Genomic DNA, 17,300 nt, shown 5'->3' on the forward strand with positions numbered 1-17,300 from the left:
TGTTGGTTTATATTGGTTAGAATTTGAAATTAAACAATTTATACCAATATTTTTATTAAGAATTTTAAAAAAGAAACTTTTACACGGCTCTAACATAAACTCAAAATAATAAAAGATTTATGAAAGTACTTTACTTAAAACCAATGTAGATAAAATTTTAAATACATCTAATTATCGTATTAACTAACATATTTCAAATGTTATAATAAAAAAATCTAACCCGTGCATTTTTTTGCACGGGATTAAAACTAGTGATTAATTGAAGTAGGATGAAAACAAGTGAAGAGTTTAGATTGAAATGTCGAAAAAGTTCCATATTTTGTGAGAATTTTTTTTCGAAGTTCCACAAAAACTTAAAAAAAAAATTGATTATTAATTGTTCATATAAAGACCATAAAAGAAAAGTGAATATGCAAAAAATAAAAATAAAAAACCTCATGAAAAAAAAGGCTTTCTTTAAAGATTCGACTCATTTGATTACATGCATCAGATCCATGTCGATGTCTTCTTCAAGTACAACCTCTACCAATATTTTGCATATAAAATGGAGAAGGTTTTTTTTTTCCGATTTATTATTATTATTATTATTATGGGACTGACGACATAATGGAGTCTTTCTGTTCCTGATAAACAAGGAAGTTTAAAATTCATGGTAGTGTTATTTTCTTTGTTTTATACAGGAAATAAATGAGCTTGGGTGAGAGATAGGCGAGGGAGGCAGCTTTGAGAGGAAAATGAGTGTTTTGTTAGAGTTACCAAAGGTATCTTATGGATAATTTCTAAACTAGAGCTTTTAGGATTTTGTATTTGTCTTAGATGTAGATGGACTATATTGGACGATTTGCTACGGGCCAAGCAAATTGACGAGGCATGAGTATGGTGCAGGTATTTTGCAACTATTCTTACTCTATATTTTAAAAATCACAAATTTTCATTTAAGACGGGTTAACTGATCAAGTAGTCAGAGTTAAACAAAAGCATAATGTTTATGAAAATAATAACAAATTTCTTTTATATGCACATGTGGGATGTGGGATGATACTAGGCTTATTTTAATATTAAGACGAATATATCTATCTTAAGAGAAGACTAATTCGTATTAAAATTATAGATACCCACACTCCTATAGTCCTATGTAGAAATATGTCAATAATTGTCATGAAAATATAGTGGGGAGGGGATACGAAAATTGTAACACCCTCATTTATTGCGGAAAAGTAAACACGTAATTCTACAGAAAAACTGACAGGATATGTTTGTAATTGGTTCAACTAATTAAAACCTGTCATTTTTAAAACTTTTCTAAACCATTCACAAACATTTCCAGAAGAAGGATGCCATAACCTGCAATTGCTAACAATCTAATACTTAACACCGCTAACGATAAGAAAATATATAATGATACAACCCAAAATAGAAGAGGGAGACATATGTCCCTAAAATGTATGTGACATAAAAAGGTTTAAGGGTCACAATGAAATAAAACCAGTCTAGGTCCCAAGGTTACTTTGCTCGCTAGCTCGTCCATGTACCCCATATATGCATCACCTACCTGTCAATCGCATTTTATACAAATACGAAAGCCACGATCGGTGGGGAGTAACTCGAGTTCTCCCACCACGAAATGTCATAATTAATATAACATGTAAACATAAGAATATGAATATGAATCACACACTGCCTTAGCATATAGATGCTAAGGCAATCGTGCTTATCATGTGAACAACAATATAACGCCACATAGTCCTAGCATGTGAATACTAGACCGACTCATACTACACTATCATGTGAATCACATAACATCCAGGAATCCAAACTCTATCAACCATAGCCGGCTTGCATCTCACCTTCTATGATTCATAGAATCATCAAACAAGAAAGGGCAATATATCAAAGACAGGCATAAGTTCTTAGTACGGTCAATAGTCACTTTGTAACTCAAGTCTATACCACGAGGTAGGGAAGGTAATCGAACCGGTATCTTGGCTCAGCGGTTACTATTAAGAAAACATGGCCAAGAGACAACACAACCCTAGCCTAAAATCTGCGCAGACCTAGACATGCGGATACACACCACCGCACCCAAGACTCACAACTTTTTTTAAAACAAAGTGAAGTGAGTACCCTAAGGACACCACCGAAGGGTCGGCTAGTACTTAAGCTGACCCCATACTATCAAAATTAGTACCTGAGGTCATGCCCCAACTTGGATATAAATCCACTAGTCAGGAACACAAAGGCTATCAAGCAGTGAACATATACTCGTCAGAGACTATAAAGACCTATCTATGATGAAGGCCGAAATACTCACCTAGGACCTAGTCCCAGCTAGTCCCAGCTTGAATACTTTAGCCCACACCACACACGACTCACCACACAAGTCAAGTAAGACACCCACTTAACCTTAAGAGGGCAAAAAGTCCTACTTACCAATATAAATTCTAGCATTCTATCATGTGAAAGGCTTATAATGTCTATTTACAGCAGATAAACCAACAGTTCCTCAATAATTATTTCCAATTCTAACAATATTAACCAAATTAAAGGCTTCGGGGAATCTAGGGCCGTTTTTACAATATAAAAAGCTACTTAAATCAACTAATTACACATGTGAGATAAAAATATAATGAATGGCCTAAAACAAGAAAAAAACCGACTATCTAATTCATTCAAAATTTCATCCAACCGAATTTTTACCCGCAACCCCAGCCCTGCGACAGGTACGGGTTAAATTGCGGCTGACCAATCACTCAATTGACTGACATCGAGTCAGTCAAAGGGATTAAGGCTCAGTTTTCGGCACAATCAACAAAGCATTACAATTATCGCTATACAACTCATTTTGCTATTTCCAATTTCTATCATGTGAAAAATGAAAGTAAAACATTATCAATCACCTAAACACTTAACAAACAACAAGCACCACATCTACTACTAATGTGACATTAATTCGTCGAGTAACTCGGAATAGTTACCTTACGCTAGCAAAGAGACAAGTAAAAACTTGAGAAAGCTTCTAAAACCCCAAAATTACTCTTCATCTTCAACCACAAATGAGCCACCTAAAATAATTATGTGAAAGGGCGATATTAACGAATTATCTTTATATAAAATATGAGACGTAAATTAATTTAATTATATTTTAAATAAACCAAACTAGCGTCAAAACAATTTATAGATACGGCCCAAACTCGCGACTTAGCCAGGCCACTGCCTAGGCCACAGCTAGGCCAAACCACGACGGATATCACCCAAACAAAAGACCCAAACCCAACATGTACATGTACTTGAGACGTTAGCAAAGAGGTTGGTTCAAAATAACATAAAGAAACCCGTCAAAACAGCCGCTAAAACCGCTTTCGACAAAACCCATTTTCACTATTAAAGAAGCTCATTTGTGACCGTCTTAAGACGAAATTTTAAGCATTAAAATGATAGTATTCACCCAATTAAATTACCCAACATAATCACCCACTTCACCATGAATCCAAAGGTACCAACTTTTCTCAAAATGGATAAATAAAACTTGTATAAAACCGTCTCAAAATTTAATTCAATCTCAACTCTCTACCCCATCTCTCTCATTACTCCGTCCTTTAATATAATACTCCATAGTAACTTGATTTCCATCTCAATTTCAATATCGATATTGTCAAAGGTTCAAAGAACCGTGCTCAACACTTAGAGTACAAGGCTCTAAGCTACTCACCCTCGAGTCAAGGTCAAAGAGGAAGACGATTCAAATAAACTACCCAAATTTTGAAACTCAGCATAAATATCTGATGAATTCGTTGATACAATTATATAATATGCAATTTTTCATCAATATCACATAATCATGCCTAGCCCACTCTACGGATACCTGCAATCTCCCATCATACTTTGTAAAAATTAAATGTTCCACTTAACCACAATAATATTCCATCCTTATTCAACTACAAACCCATTGAAGAACATGAATCCTTAACATCATCAGACCCTAGCTCTTCCAATTCTAATACACAATATAACCACGGACCCATCTCACCAACAATAAAATTAACTTATACAAAGTATTTACTATATGTATAAAGTACAATCAATAATAGGATCGGTAAAATCGTGTTACCTTAAACGCCCCTTATTCTTCGAATAAATGGTCCACAAGGCACGAGCCTCACCCCGGGTCTTCGAATCCTTCATAAAAGGGCAAGAAAACGGAATAAAGAAGCTAAAAGACGACACTTTTATAAGACGGCGAAAGACGAAACCACTACAAAAAGGAGACTTTCTTACCTTAAAAGGAGGAGGAAGGAAAGGGGAAGAGAATGGTACAAAAATTACGAATTTGGTTGAGAATGGAGGCGGGATCCGAGGTTTGAATGATCGAAAAATGACGGATCGATGTTGTTCTTTGTTGAATTACGCAAAAGGGAAGGGGAAAAGAAGGGTCGGGGAAACGGTGAGGGAGTAATAATAATAATTAATAATAATAATAATAATAATGATACACCAGCTAGCTTGCTAGCTTCTAATTATACGTACGTTTCTTCACCGTTAAGTAATTTCGTTCGTTTTTAAAACCGTCTCAAGTTAATAAAAATCGGTTTTTAATAAAAGTTTCAGTAATAAAACGAAATTAATAATAAATAAATTTAATGAGTGAAAATAAAATAAACTCAGCTAGTTAACGGAAATAATACGATATTAGCTTGAATTGGAATTATTAGCGATTTTTACAAAACCAACGGATATTAATAAAAATTGCTAATTTAGTGAAATAAGCTCAAAATAGCTAATTGGACGGTTTTGTTCCCAAAATCCATCTCGGGTTCACTTAAAACAACTTTCATAAGGACTCGTAAAGAAACGGAAATTATTAAATAAATAAACCCGAACTAACTTCAATAAATTCGAACTAACTTTAAATAAACTTATTAATGATTATTAAAATTAACGTATCGAATTATGATGAAACTAATTAATTAGCTAAGCATATATATATAAATCGTTAAACGATGTAATTAAATTCAAAATAGCAATTAAAAGAATTTTATTCAACTTAATAAAATACGGGGTGTTACAATCACCCCATCTTTTAAAAAGTTTCGTCCTCGAAACTTGAAAGTAGAGAATGAAAGGTTATAAAGGTAAAACTGGACTTTTGAAATTGGTAACCCAAAATATTAAAAGGTTGTGAAAATAAAACTGAAATTGAAATCGGTAACTAAAACATTTAAAAGGTCACTTATCGTAAGAATCAAAATTCTTTAAAAGTTTCAAATAAAATTTTCTGTCAGAACCAGATTCTCACCAAAGGAACGGAAGGGTTCTCGTTACGTATTCAAGAACATCACATTCCAAATCAAAGATAAGGTCAAAAGGCAAATTATTTGTATAAGTCAAAATCAAAATACCTTCAACAACATTAATGAAGAGTTTTCAAAAATATAAGTCTCATTCATGGAACGGAAATGCTCTTGTCGCAAGACACAAGAATGCTAACTTTCCAAGTCGGAGACAAATTTAAAACAAAAACTATTCGCCGACAAACGTAGAACAAGTTATCAAACTTTTCCAATAACTAGTTCTAACATCCGATCAACGTTAAAATCAAAATAAGGGAAAGGTAATCTTCTCAAATGTTCTTTTGCAAAAAAACAAAATAGAAATTAAGGTTTCACCTTTAAACTAAAAGGGGAGTTAAATTAGGAAAATGTAACATTAAACTTTGACAAAGAAGTCATAAATAGATCAAAGTTAACAGAAATTGGATAAAATTTAAAGAAATCTCGGTTTAGCAACTCAAAACCATGATAAGGAAGTCTATACTCAAAGAACAATTAGAGAATCAAATCGAATTTTCATTTTCCAAATCTTTACAAGTAGGGAAAATTTTGTAATGGTAACATAAATTTTTAACAACGAACCAAAAATAGTAGTTTGAAATATTTAGAAATTGTGTGAAATGAAAAGTAAGTTAGACATCATAGATACAAGTATGCTAAGAGGGTTCAAGCTTAACCAACAAAAGAGATATGATGAACTTTCTAGGGATAAGGACTGAAGTCAAATTTACAAGGATGTCAAAGATAGAGTTTCACAAGATACGAGTGTCAAACTTAAAGGAGGAGCAAGATGAAGCGAGGAAAGGAGGTATGAACGGTAACGCTTATGATCGAGGAGAAAGGGAATTTAGACAACAAGGAAACTTAAGCAACATGTCGGGGTGTGAGACTAAGAGAGTCGAATAATAAAGATAACTAGTTAACAACCAGCAAGAAATATTAGAATTAGGGAGGTATTCAAGACAAGGAAATAACGAGTAAACTTTTATACTTAAGAATCAAATCCAACCAAGGTTAACACCCCACAAGAAAGAGTGCTATCAAATGGCGTTAAGGGATGATTAGCAAGGGTGAAAGGACAAGTTGGGAGGATACAAATGTAACTTCCTAGGAAGAAGAATAGAGAGTTTAAAAGAAGGATAGGCACAAAGAGATTAAGAATAAGGCGAGATACACAAAGAACGAGAAACATCTTCAAGGAAGTAGAAGCATTCTTCAAAGGTTGAACAAATCTTCAATCTTCAGCATTAGGCACCAAATCTTGATCTTCGTAAAATATAAGTGTCCTTTCAATGGAACGGAGATACTCTTGGCGATCACTCAAGAACATCAATATTCCAATTCAAAGACATAAAAATACATTTTTACACCAACAAATGATAAAACTAATTATCAGACGTCTCCAATAACAAGCTTTAACACTAATTGACGTTAAAACCAGTGAAAAACATTAAAATATTTTCAAAACCTTTAGTTCCAAATTTTTTTATAATAAGGGTAATAACTCCATTAGCTATAGATAAGCTCACGGTCAATGATCTAAGAACGCAACAATTATTAAATGACAATCAACAAACAGGTTAGTACCTAACAAAGAGCAAACACAAAGAGACTACAACATAAGATCCTAAATCTACCCATCTTACCCATCTCTCAAGTTTATTATTTTAAGGTCAAGTTATTTATAGTGGGGTGCACAAACGTGCGTCGGGAGCAAATATGCTCTGATACCAACTGTAACACCCTCATTTATTGCGAAAAAGTAAACACGTAATTCTACAGAAAAACTGACAGGATATGTTTGTAATTGGTTCAACTAATTAAAACCTGTCATTTTTAAAACTTTTCTAAACCATTCACAAACATTTCCAGAAGAAGGATGCCATAACCTGCAATTGCTAACAATCTAATACTTAACACCGCTAACGATAAGAAAATATATAATGATACAACCCAAAATAGAAGAGGGAGACATATGTCCCTAAAATGTATGTGACATAAAAAGGTTTAAGGGTCACAATGAAATAAAACCAGTCTAGGTCCCAAGGTTACTTTGCTCGCTAGCTCGTCCATGTACCCCATATATGCATCACCTACCTGTCAATCGCATTTTATACAAATACGAAAGCCACAGTCAGTGGGGAGTAACTCCGAGTTCTCCCAGCCACGAAATGTCATAATTAATATAACATGTAAACATAAGAATATGAATATGAATCACACACTGCCTTAGCATATAGATGCTAAGGCAATCGTGCTTATCATGTGAACAACAATATAACGCCACATAGTCCTAGCATGTGAATACTAGACCGACTCATACTACACTATCATGTGAATCACATAACATCCAGGAATCCAAACTCTATCAACCATAGCCGGCTTGCATCTCACCTTCTATGATTCATAGAATCATCAAACAAGAAAGGGCAATATATCAAAGACAGGCATAAGTTCTTAGTACGGTCAATAGTCACTTTGTAACTCAAGTCTATACCACGAGGTAGGGAAGGTAATCGAACCGGTATCTTGGCTCGTGTTACTATTAAGAAAACATGGCCAAGAGACAACACAACCCTAGCCTAAAATCTTGGAGACCTAGACATGCGGATACACACCACCGCACCCAAGACTCACAACTTTTTTTAAAACAAAGTGAAGTGAGTACCCTAAGGACACCACCGAAGGGTCGGCTAGTACTTAAGCTGACCCCATACTATCAAAATTAGTACCTGAGGTCATGCCCCAACTTGGATATAAATCCACTAGTCAGGAACACAAAGGCTATCAAGCAGTGAACATATACTCGTCAGAGACTATAAAGACCTATCTATGATGAAGGCCGAAATACTCACCTAGGACCTAGTCCCAGCTAGTCCCAGCTTGAATACTTTAGCCCACACCACACACGACTCACCACACAAGTCAAGTAAGACACCCACTTAACCTTAAGAGGGCAAAAAGTCCTACTTACCAATATAAATTCTAGCATTCTATCATGTGAAAGGCTTATAATGTCTATTTACAGCAGATAAACCAACAGTTCCTCAATAATTATTTCCAATTCTAACAATATTAACCAAATTAAAGGCTTCGGGGAATCTAGGGCCGTTTTTACAATATAAAAAGCTACTTAAATCAACTAATTACACATGTGAGATAAAAATATAATGAATGGCCTAAAACAAGAAAAAAACCGACTATCTAATTCATTCAAAATTTCATCCAACCGAATTTTTACCCATGCAACCCCACCTGCGACAGTGCGGGTTAAATTGCGGTGACCAATCACTCAATTGATGACGACATCGAGTCGTCAAAGGGATTAAGGCTCGATTTTTTCGGCACAATCAACAAAGCATTACAATTATCGCTATACAACTCATTTTGCTATTTCCAATTTCTATCATGTGAAAAATGAAAGTAAAACATTATCAATCACCTAAACACTTAACAAACAACAAGCACCACATCTACTACTAATGTGACATTAATTCGTCGAGTAACTCGGAATAGTTACCTTACGCTAGCAAAGAGACAAGTAAAAACTTGAGAAAGCTTCTAAAACCCCAAAATTACTCTTCATCTTCAACCACAAATGAGCCACCTAAAATAATTATGTGAAAGGGCGATATTAACGAATTATCTTTATATAAAATATGAGACGTAAATTAATTTAATTATATTTTAAATAAACCAAACTAGCGTCAAAACAATTTATAGATACGGCCCAAACTCGCGACTTAGCCAGGCCACTGCCTAGGCCACAGCTAGGCCAAACCACGACGGATATCACCCAAACAAAAGACCCAAACCCAACATGTACATGTACTTGAGACGTTAGCAAAGAGGTTGGTTCAAAATAACATAAAGAAACCCGTCAAAACAGCCCGCTAAAAGCGCTTTCGACAAAACCCATTTTCACTATTAAAGAAGCTCATTTGTGACCGTCTTAAGACGAAATTTTAAGCATTAAAATGATAGTATTCACCCAATTAAATTACCCAACATAATCACCCACTTCACCATGAATCCAAAGGTACCAACTTTTCTCAAAATGGATAAATAAAACTTGTATAAAACCGTCTCAAAATTTAATTCAATCTCAACTCTCTACCCCATCTCTCTCATTACTCCGTCCTTTAATATAATACTCCATAGTAACTTGATTTCCATCTCAATTTCAATATCGATATTGTCAAAGGTTCAAAGAACCGTGCTCAACACTTAGAGTACAAGGCTCTAAGCTACTCACCCTCGAGTCAAGGTCAAAGAGGAAGACGATTCAAATAAACTACCCAAATTTTGAAACTCAGCATAAATATCTGATGAATTCGTTGATACAATTATATAATATGCAATTTTTCATCAATATCACATAATCATGCCTAGCCCACTCTACGGATACCTGCAATCTCCCATCATACTTTGTAAAAATTAAATGTTCCACTTAACCACAATAATATTCCATCCTTATTCAACTACAAACCCATTGAAGAACATGAATCCTTAACATCATCAGACCCTAGCTCTTCCAATTCTAATACACAATATAACCACGGACCCATCTCACCAACAATAAAATTAACTTATACAAAGTATTTACTATATGTATAAAGTACAATCAATAATAGGATCGGTAAAATCGTGTTACCTTAAACGCCCCTTATTCTTCGAATAAATGGTCCACAAGGCACGAGCCTCACCCGGGTCTTCGAATCCTTCATAAAAGGGCAAGAAAACGGAATAAAGAAGCTAAAAGACGACACTTTTATAAGACGGCGAAAGACGAAACCACTACAAAAAGGAGACTTTCTTACCTTAAAAGGAGGAGGAAGGAAAGGGGAAGAGAATGGTACAAAAATTACGGAATTTGGTTGAGAATGGAGGCGGGATCTGAGGTTTGAATGATCGAAAAATGACGGATCGATGTTGTTCTTTGTTGAATTACGTAAAAAGGGAAGGGGAAAAGAAGGGTCAGGGGAAACGGTGAGGGAGTAATAATAATAATTAATAATAATAATAATAATAATAATGATACACCAGCTAGCTTGCTAGCTTCTAATTATACGTACGTTTCTTCACCGTTAAGTAATTTCGTTCGTTTTTAAAACCGTCTCAAGTTAATAAAAATCGGTTTTTAATAAAAGTTTCAGTAATAAAACGAAATTAATAATAAATAAATTTAATGAGTGAAAATAAAATAAACTCAGCTAGTTAACGGAAATAATACGATATTAGCTTGAATTGGAATTATTAGCGATTTTTACAAAACCAACGGATATTAATAAAAATTGCTAATTTAGTGAAATAAGCTCAAAATAGCTAATTGGACGGTTTTGTTCCCAAAATCCATCTCGGGTTCACTTAAAACAACTTTCATAAGGACTCGTAAAGAAACGGAAATTATTAAATAAATAAACCCGAACTAACTTCAATAAATTCGAACTAACTTTAAATAAACTTATTAATGATTATTAAAATTAACGTATCGAATTATGATGAAACTAATTAATTAGCTAAGCATATATATATAAATCGTTAAACGATGTAATTAAATTCAAAATAGCAATTAAAAGAATTTTATTCAACTTAATAAAATACGGGGTGTTACAAAAATATATGGAAAAAAATATAGGTTATTAACATCTTGGGCTACTAATAAATTTGCAGCCTATAATATATTAAGGCTAATAAGATACTTAGATCCAATAAGTCGTTAATGAATTAGCAGCAATTTTAAAAATCAATATTAACCTGTTTCAAATATTTATAATTTGATTACATTATCTTTATTCTCTTTAACTTTACTTATATTAGATTATACGGAGTATATTGATTAATATTAGTATTTTAAATTTTAAATTATATTTTGTGCAAATTAATCTTTTATATTTATGCATTTCATCAAACTATTAGTATATTACCTATTCAATCCCGTGCAATTTTTGCACGAGTATAAAACTAGTTATTATTATTATTATTATTACCTTCTTTGATCCCATTAATTCTCTTGACACATTCAACTTTTGCCGTCAAAACACCATTCAAATCCTTCAACCCATTTTATAGAAATCGGGTTTAACTTTCTTGCACTGCTTCTTCTTCCCATAGTACTTCTCGATGACGGTAGCATAATCAGATTCAGAAGACCATGCTTGTGGCATGTTGGGCATATCATGACTGTATAAGATTACCATAACCTCGACGTCGCAAAGCGTGGCAAACTGCTTAGCCGTGGTGCTCTTTACTTTGTTCTTTTCGTTCTCATTCCTTTGTTAAGTGGCGGGTATCATACATACACTCTTCCCGGATTAACCTCTTCCTAGATTAAAACCATATCCATACACATAACGCATAAGACTGTTTCTTCCGCAAAATTCAGAACATCCCATAGCTTAAAAACCCGAACTTTGATTTCCCCGTTTTTATGTTTCCGTAAGTTCGTTGATCAGTGTATAGGAACTTATCCTACATAATAAATAGTAGTTGAATCGTATTTGTGGTGACGTAATATCTATATACAAAACATATAAAAAACATATTAATCAACATATAAAAACATATTAATCAATGATCATGTGCCATTGTAGAGAAACGAAGAAGAAGAAGAAATATTTATGCAATCAGTGTGTGAATTAATACGATAGATGAATCTACATATCTATATATAGCGTTGTATTGCAGGGTTGTGGTAGAAGTTTAGTAGAATGGTGTATATATATATACCTACTTTTTAATTAGTGTTTTAGTTCTTAACAAATTCAAATGGAAAATAGATCTTTTGTCAGTTGTGATTAATTTTTAAATCTTCTGCATTATCTGTTTGTCAAATTTATATCTTTTCGTACATATTAATTAGTATTTAAAATATATAGGTGTTTTACAAAAAATGGAGACTCTAGAATTGCCTGAAAAAAACCTCTTTTATATATATACTAGATTTAATGCCCGTGCAATGCACGGGCCTAGTTGTAAAAACTTTTTCGCATATAACGTAGTAGTCCGTAATGGTTAAATATTGGTGTATTATCGAAATTTTTTGAAAAAAAACTTTTTTAATAAGTTTTTCTTGACATTCTCACTCCTCTTCATTGATATTGCTACATTTTTCAAAAAAATTCTCACTACTCTCACTCGCATGGTACAAAATTCAAAATCACTTGTTTCACGCACGTGGTGTCAAAGGTTAGCGAGCATTGCTCTTGGCCTTGAAACCACCTATAACAACATTGTTACAAAAAATCATAATTTATTAATTGTACTCCGTATTAATTTAACTAAGATCTTTTACAAAATAATTAGATAGTTTAGAAAAGTTGACCTTGCTTGAAAATCACTCGGTAAAATGGAGATCATGATCTAATGCTCGGACAACTTGATATAGTTTTTTTTGTAATACTTCCTCGTCTCGATTATTTGTTGTCCTATTCCTTTTAAGGTGTCTCAGTCAACTGTTACCTTTCTATTTTAGGATTGTATTTGATGAACAATTTGATACTTCGCACTTGGTTTACTTGTCATCTTATAATTATAATTGACCACATCCCCATTCATTGATCTTTGTGCCAAAACGACATAGTATAATTATTGATTGATTACCTCAATAATAAGATTGACTTATTTTTTAAAGAAGAAATCCTAGAGATATCAACACTAAGACAACGAAGATACTTGGAAATATGTCCACTAACAATTTATTGTTAATCCTAGAGATCATATTTACTTATCGAACTTAGGTGTAAGCTATTATTGTTTTGAACTAATAAAAAAAAAACGGTTAGGTATTAATAATGTATTAAGAGTGTTATTTTAATTAGGAGTCTTATTATTGGATTGGTATGGTTTAATTAAGGTAGAATAAATAATAAACATGTAAATCATTGTGATAATAAGTTACCCAAATTAACAAAATCATTGGAATATATTTTAATACAATAATGTACGGAGTACTCTGTAATGTTCGTTTCAAACTCCAACTCTTATACTTTATTAAATTAATAAATCTTAAAAAAATTAAATAAATTAGACTCTCTAATATTTTACTCGGATTCCCGACTTTCAATAGCTCTCAAAAATTCAAACTCTTTGCAACCGTAAAATCTCTTCATTAAGCGAGAACCGTAGAAGTATAAACTGAAAAAAAACAGCTTTTCATATAGTATATCGGTATGGATTTTGGCAAGTTGTTCATAAAGACAATAATATAAGACAACATTTATTTAAGGCGGCAACGCAAGCCAGCATTTGTTTTAGTTTAAGATTGCTTCCGTCTAGGGCTGTAAATGAACTGAGCCTGCTCGACAAGCCCTCGGGATCGGCTCGGTCAAACCTCAGCTCGAGATCGGTCAAACTGAGCTCGAGCTCGAGCTCGGGCTCGAACTAAGCTGAGCCCAAACCGAGCCGAGCTCAAGCACACTAAGGCTCGGCTCGAGAGCTCGTTTGAGCTCGTTATTTTTAAAATTACTTAATTTTTTCAATATATTTACTTAAATTGTATCAATTTTAAAGTAAATAAATTAAAATATTAATTTATAAGATAAAATTACATAATAATTTATATTCTAAGCTAACAAAAAGATAACATTCTCGTTTGAATTTGAATTTTTAAATCAAAAATTACGTTATAATTAAAATAATGCTCGAAAAAATAGTATGCACACAAAGCTCGGGCTCGGGTTCGGGCTTGTAAAATATTATATGAGCTGATTCCGAGCCTTTATTTCAAGAGCTCGGGTTCGGGCTCGAACTCGGATTTTACAATATGAGCCGAGCTCGATCATAGGTAAGCTCGAGCTCGGCTCGGCTCGGTTACACCCCTACTTCCGTCTCTAATAAGTGACAATATGTGACGGAGATTCCGTCGCAGTGCTTCCCGCATTTCTGATTTTCTTTCTCGGTCATAGTGAATACGAATGCAACTAATATTCTGACTCGGAGTTCTCTTTTGCTTCTATCTATATTCATGAAAACACTCAATCAAACAAAACAATGTATAAGCTAAATATGAAATCTCTTTTAGTAACAAACATATAATTTCATATATGATCAAGTAATCAACTCAAAAGACCACAAGACTTACTGACGGTAATTGTGTACGTTGAAATTTGTATTAACGGAAATATAGGTTACGTGAAAATTGTATTAATAAAACTACAATTTCCGTACTTAATGCTTGATCTATTACACCTTATTTTGAGTGTCTCGTGCACTTAGCCAAACATGAGGAGAGATAAGCATATATGGAACATGTTGTTCGAATTTAGCCTTTTGAAATCAAAACTGTAGGAAAAATTATTTGATGTGATTATTGCTTTTATTTTTTTCCCGTAAGATTGTTATATCACAGCTTGTTCTTATTTTTGTCTAAAATATCCCACAAAGAATACAAAGTGAAACAAATAAATGAAATCAAGGAGTATTTGTTAACTTCAAATTAGCTCCATAACTAAAAAAATTGTAAAACAATATGGGTTAGCTCAAAATTACCTTTTTCCACGAAACTATAAGAAAATTACTGTGTTATACCCTCACCCTTCTTTTGTGCTTCAAATAACCGATCAGTGATACTCAATAATCAATCCCATATTAAACCTAATATTGTACCTGAAATCACAAACAAATTGCACCATTAGCACTTTAGATAAACTATACAGTAAGAATATGAGACAATATGATCATAAAACAATAAGTAAGCAATCACATTATAAATAACACAAACAATAAGCACAATCAATATAACAACAAAGTTCATCCTATATCAAAGAGAATTAACCAAAAAAAAAAATAGCAGTATGGCATTTATAAAGTAAGAATTATTTTGTACGTTGACACATGGTTAAATACTTGTTGAAGTCTTGGAAGCCGTATAAAACTCACTTTAATATTTAAATGTATTAATTAATTTTATTATTTGATAGGAATTCTAAAAACTAAACTCTATCCATACTAAAATGCAAACATGTCTTCCATTCTAATACAAAGACCACCAATTGTACGTGATATCAACTTCGCATTATTATATATTATTATTATTATTATTATTATTATTATTATTATTATTATTATTATTATTATTATTATTATTATTATTATTATTATTATTATGGATATTCTTTTTATTTATTTTATTTTTAATAGCTTTGAGAATTTCATAAAAGTTGGAGACTCTATAAACGCTCGAAAAAAGCTTCCTTTATTAATATAGATAGATATACTAGATTTAATGCCCGTGCGATGCACGGGCCATTATGTAATATTCTAACATTAAAGTGTGCTTAATTAAGCTGATGTTCTTTTGAACTGTAATTCTCTGATCTGAGCTCATCTCTTCACAAATTAAGGTTATGTTCATTTTAGCTGAAACAGCTAAATTGAACTTGATGGATCTGAACTGAATTGAACTTAATGGAGCTGAACTGAAATTAACTGAATTAAGTAAGAGTTAATTTGTGATGAGATGGGCCGAACTAAATGAAGCTGCAATGAACTGAACTGAATAAAACAGAACTGAACTGAAATGAGCTGAAATTAAGGTCAAAAGAACGGGGCATGTATGATAGAGTCAAATAGTGTCGGCCTAATTAGGTAATTGTAGTTGAATAAACTTGTCATAAAGCCGGTTTTGAATGTTAATCGTGGTATTTTCCGATGATTCCACTTTTGTTGTAATTTGGATCATGTGAACTTGTTGGTGGTATTTACATCTCAAGGTAATTCAAGTGCTTCATATTGGTAAGTTGAGATGAATGGATCATTTTGTACAAACCGACTCACAAGTCAAACTCGAGCCACGGTCAACCAAGGTGAAGAAGGAGAGCAAAAGGTAAACCAAGGGAATAAGTTCAAAGTCAAGAAAAGTAAGCTAATGGAAGATTTGATGCCTTGGCATAGACAAACAAGAGCCAAAATGAAGAATTGAAAACTCGGTTTCACAAGGGTCAACTTCAAATGGATATATCTCGAGTTCTAGAGCTCGTATTGACGCAAGGCCAGTTGGAGGTGAAAGCTTGTGATCTTAGATTTCCAACGGTAGGTCACACGCCTCGTTTGTCCAAGAAATGAGGGAGATATTGTCTTTGCAAGATGCTGCTGTCAGTTTGAAGCGCAGCCTGCGCAATTGTGCGCAGCCTGCGCAATTGTTTGCGCAGCCTGCGCAAGTACGCGCTGCTATCTCAACTCTAGTTCCGTGTTTTGGGCTTTCTCAAGGGACTTAACCTAGATTCTCGTGCCTCCCTATATATATCTATAATTTTGAGATCTAAAGGGGACTCCTACTCACATTCACCTACCATCATATCATCTCTTCTAATCTCATTCTTAAGGGTTTAAGCTTGTAGTAATTTAGAGTACATTTTGGATGCAAAGTTGTAATCTTTCTTTATTTCTTTGGGTTTTGAAGACTATGAAAGGCTAAATCCTTCCCTTCTTGGTGTAATTCATCCAAAGTTTCCAACTTTGGTATTGTAAGACTCTTTTAATCTCCTCTTATTTATCTAATGATCTTTCCTTATGCTTAATTCCTATGTTGAGTAGATAAATGTTAGAATTGATCACTCTTGCATCTTGTTTACCCAATTAGTGCAAATTCTAGAGAAATGGTTTAATCTATCTAGGATTGTTTGGAGCAAGCTTGTTGTATGTTGATTTGGTTTAAAGGATTCATGCAATAAGTAGGAAATTTCATGTCTTTTCTCATTTGTATGGTTTAATCTTGTGAGAATTGATCCTAGCTTCTTGTCTTGGCTTATCTTTAATGCTCATGCTTAACTTGCACTCATGGTTTAATGAATTGTTGGTTAAACTTGAAGAATATACATAGATGGTTTAATTTGTGTATGTTATCATCTTGACTTGAAAGTATTGGGTAGAAATTAAGAGGAGAGTAGTTAAAGAGTTAAACTTTACCATTGTTGGTTACAAAGGAAGAATTGCACCAAGTTCCTTTTAATTATTGAATCATCTTACTCACCA

General features: G+C 33.3%; 2 long non-coding RNA genes across 3 annotated transcripts; both read right to left on the reverse strand.

The window, feature by feature from the left end:
* Positions 1 to 1,345: 1,345 nt before the first annotated feature.
* Positions 1,346 to 4,324, reverse strand: LOC141659007 (uncharacterized). Its single transcript, XR_012549560.1, has 4 exons — positions 4,276 to 4,324; positions 4,109 to 4,176; positions 2,976 to 3,062; positions 1,346 to 1,552 (listed from the first exon to the last, which is right to left on the reverse strand). It is a non-coding gene; the product is annotated as an uncharacterized LOC141659007 (long non-coding RNA).
* A 2,893-nt stretch (positions 4,325 to 7,217) lies between these two features.
* LOC141659008 (uncharacterized) lies at positions 7,218 to 10,240 on the reverse strand. 2 transcript variants are annotated; one of them, XR_012549561.1, is made up of 4 exons: positions 10,148 to 10,236; positions 9,982 to 10,048; positions 8,848 to 8,934; positions 7,218 to 7,424 (listed from the first exon to the last, which is right to left on the reverse strand). It is a non-coding gene; the product is annotated as an uncharacterized LOC141659008 (long non-coding RNA). The 2 variants fall into 2 exon arrangements; XR_012549562.1 differs by lacking the exon at positions 9,982 to 10,048 and having other exon boundaries at positions 10,148 to 10,240.
* Between the last annotated feature and the right edge of the window lie 7,060 nt (positions 10,241 to 17,300).

Source organism: Silene latifolia, chromosome 6 (assembly GCF_048544455.1).
Source record: "Silene latifolia isolate original U9 population chromosome 6, ASM4854445v1, whole genome shotgun sequence".
NCBI lineage: Eukaryota > Viridiplantae > Streptophyta > Magnoliopsida > Caryophyllales > Caryophyllaceae > Silene > Silene latifolia.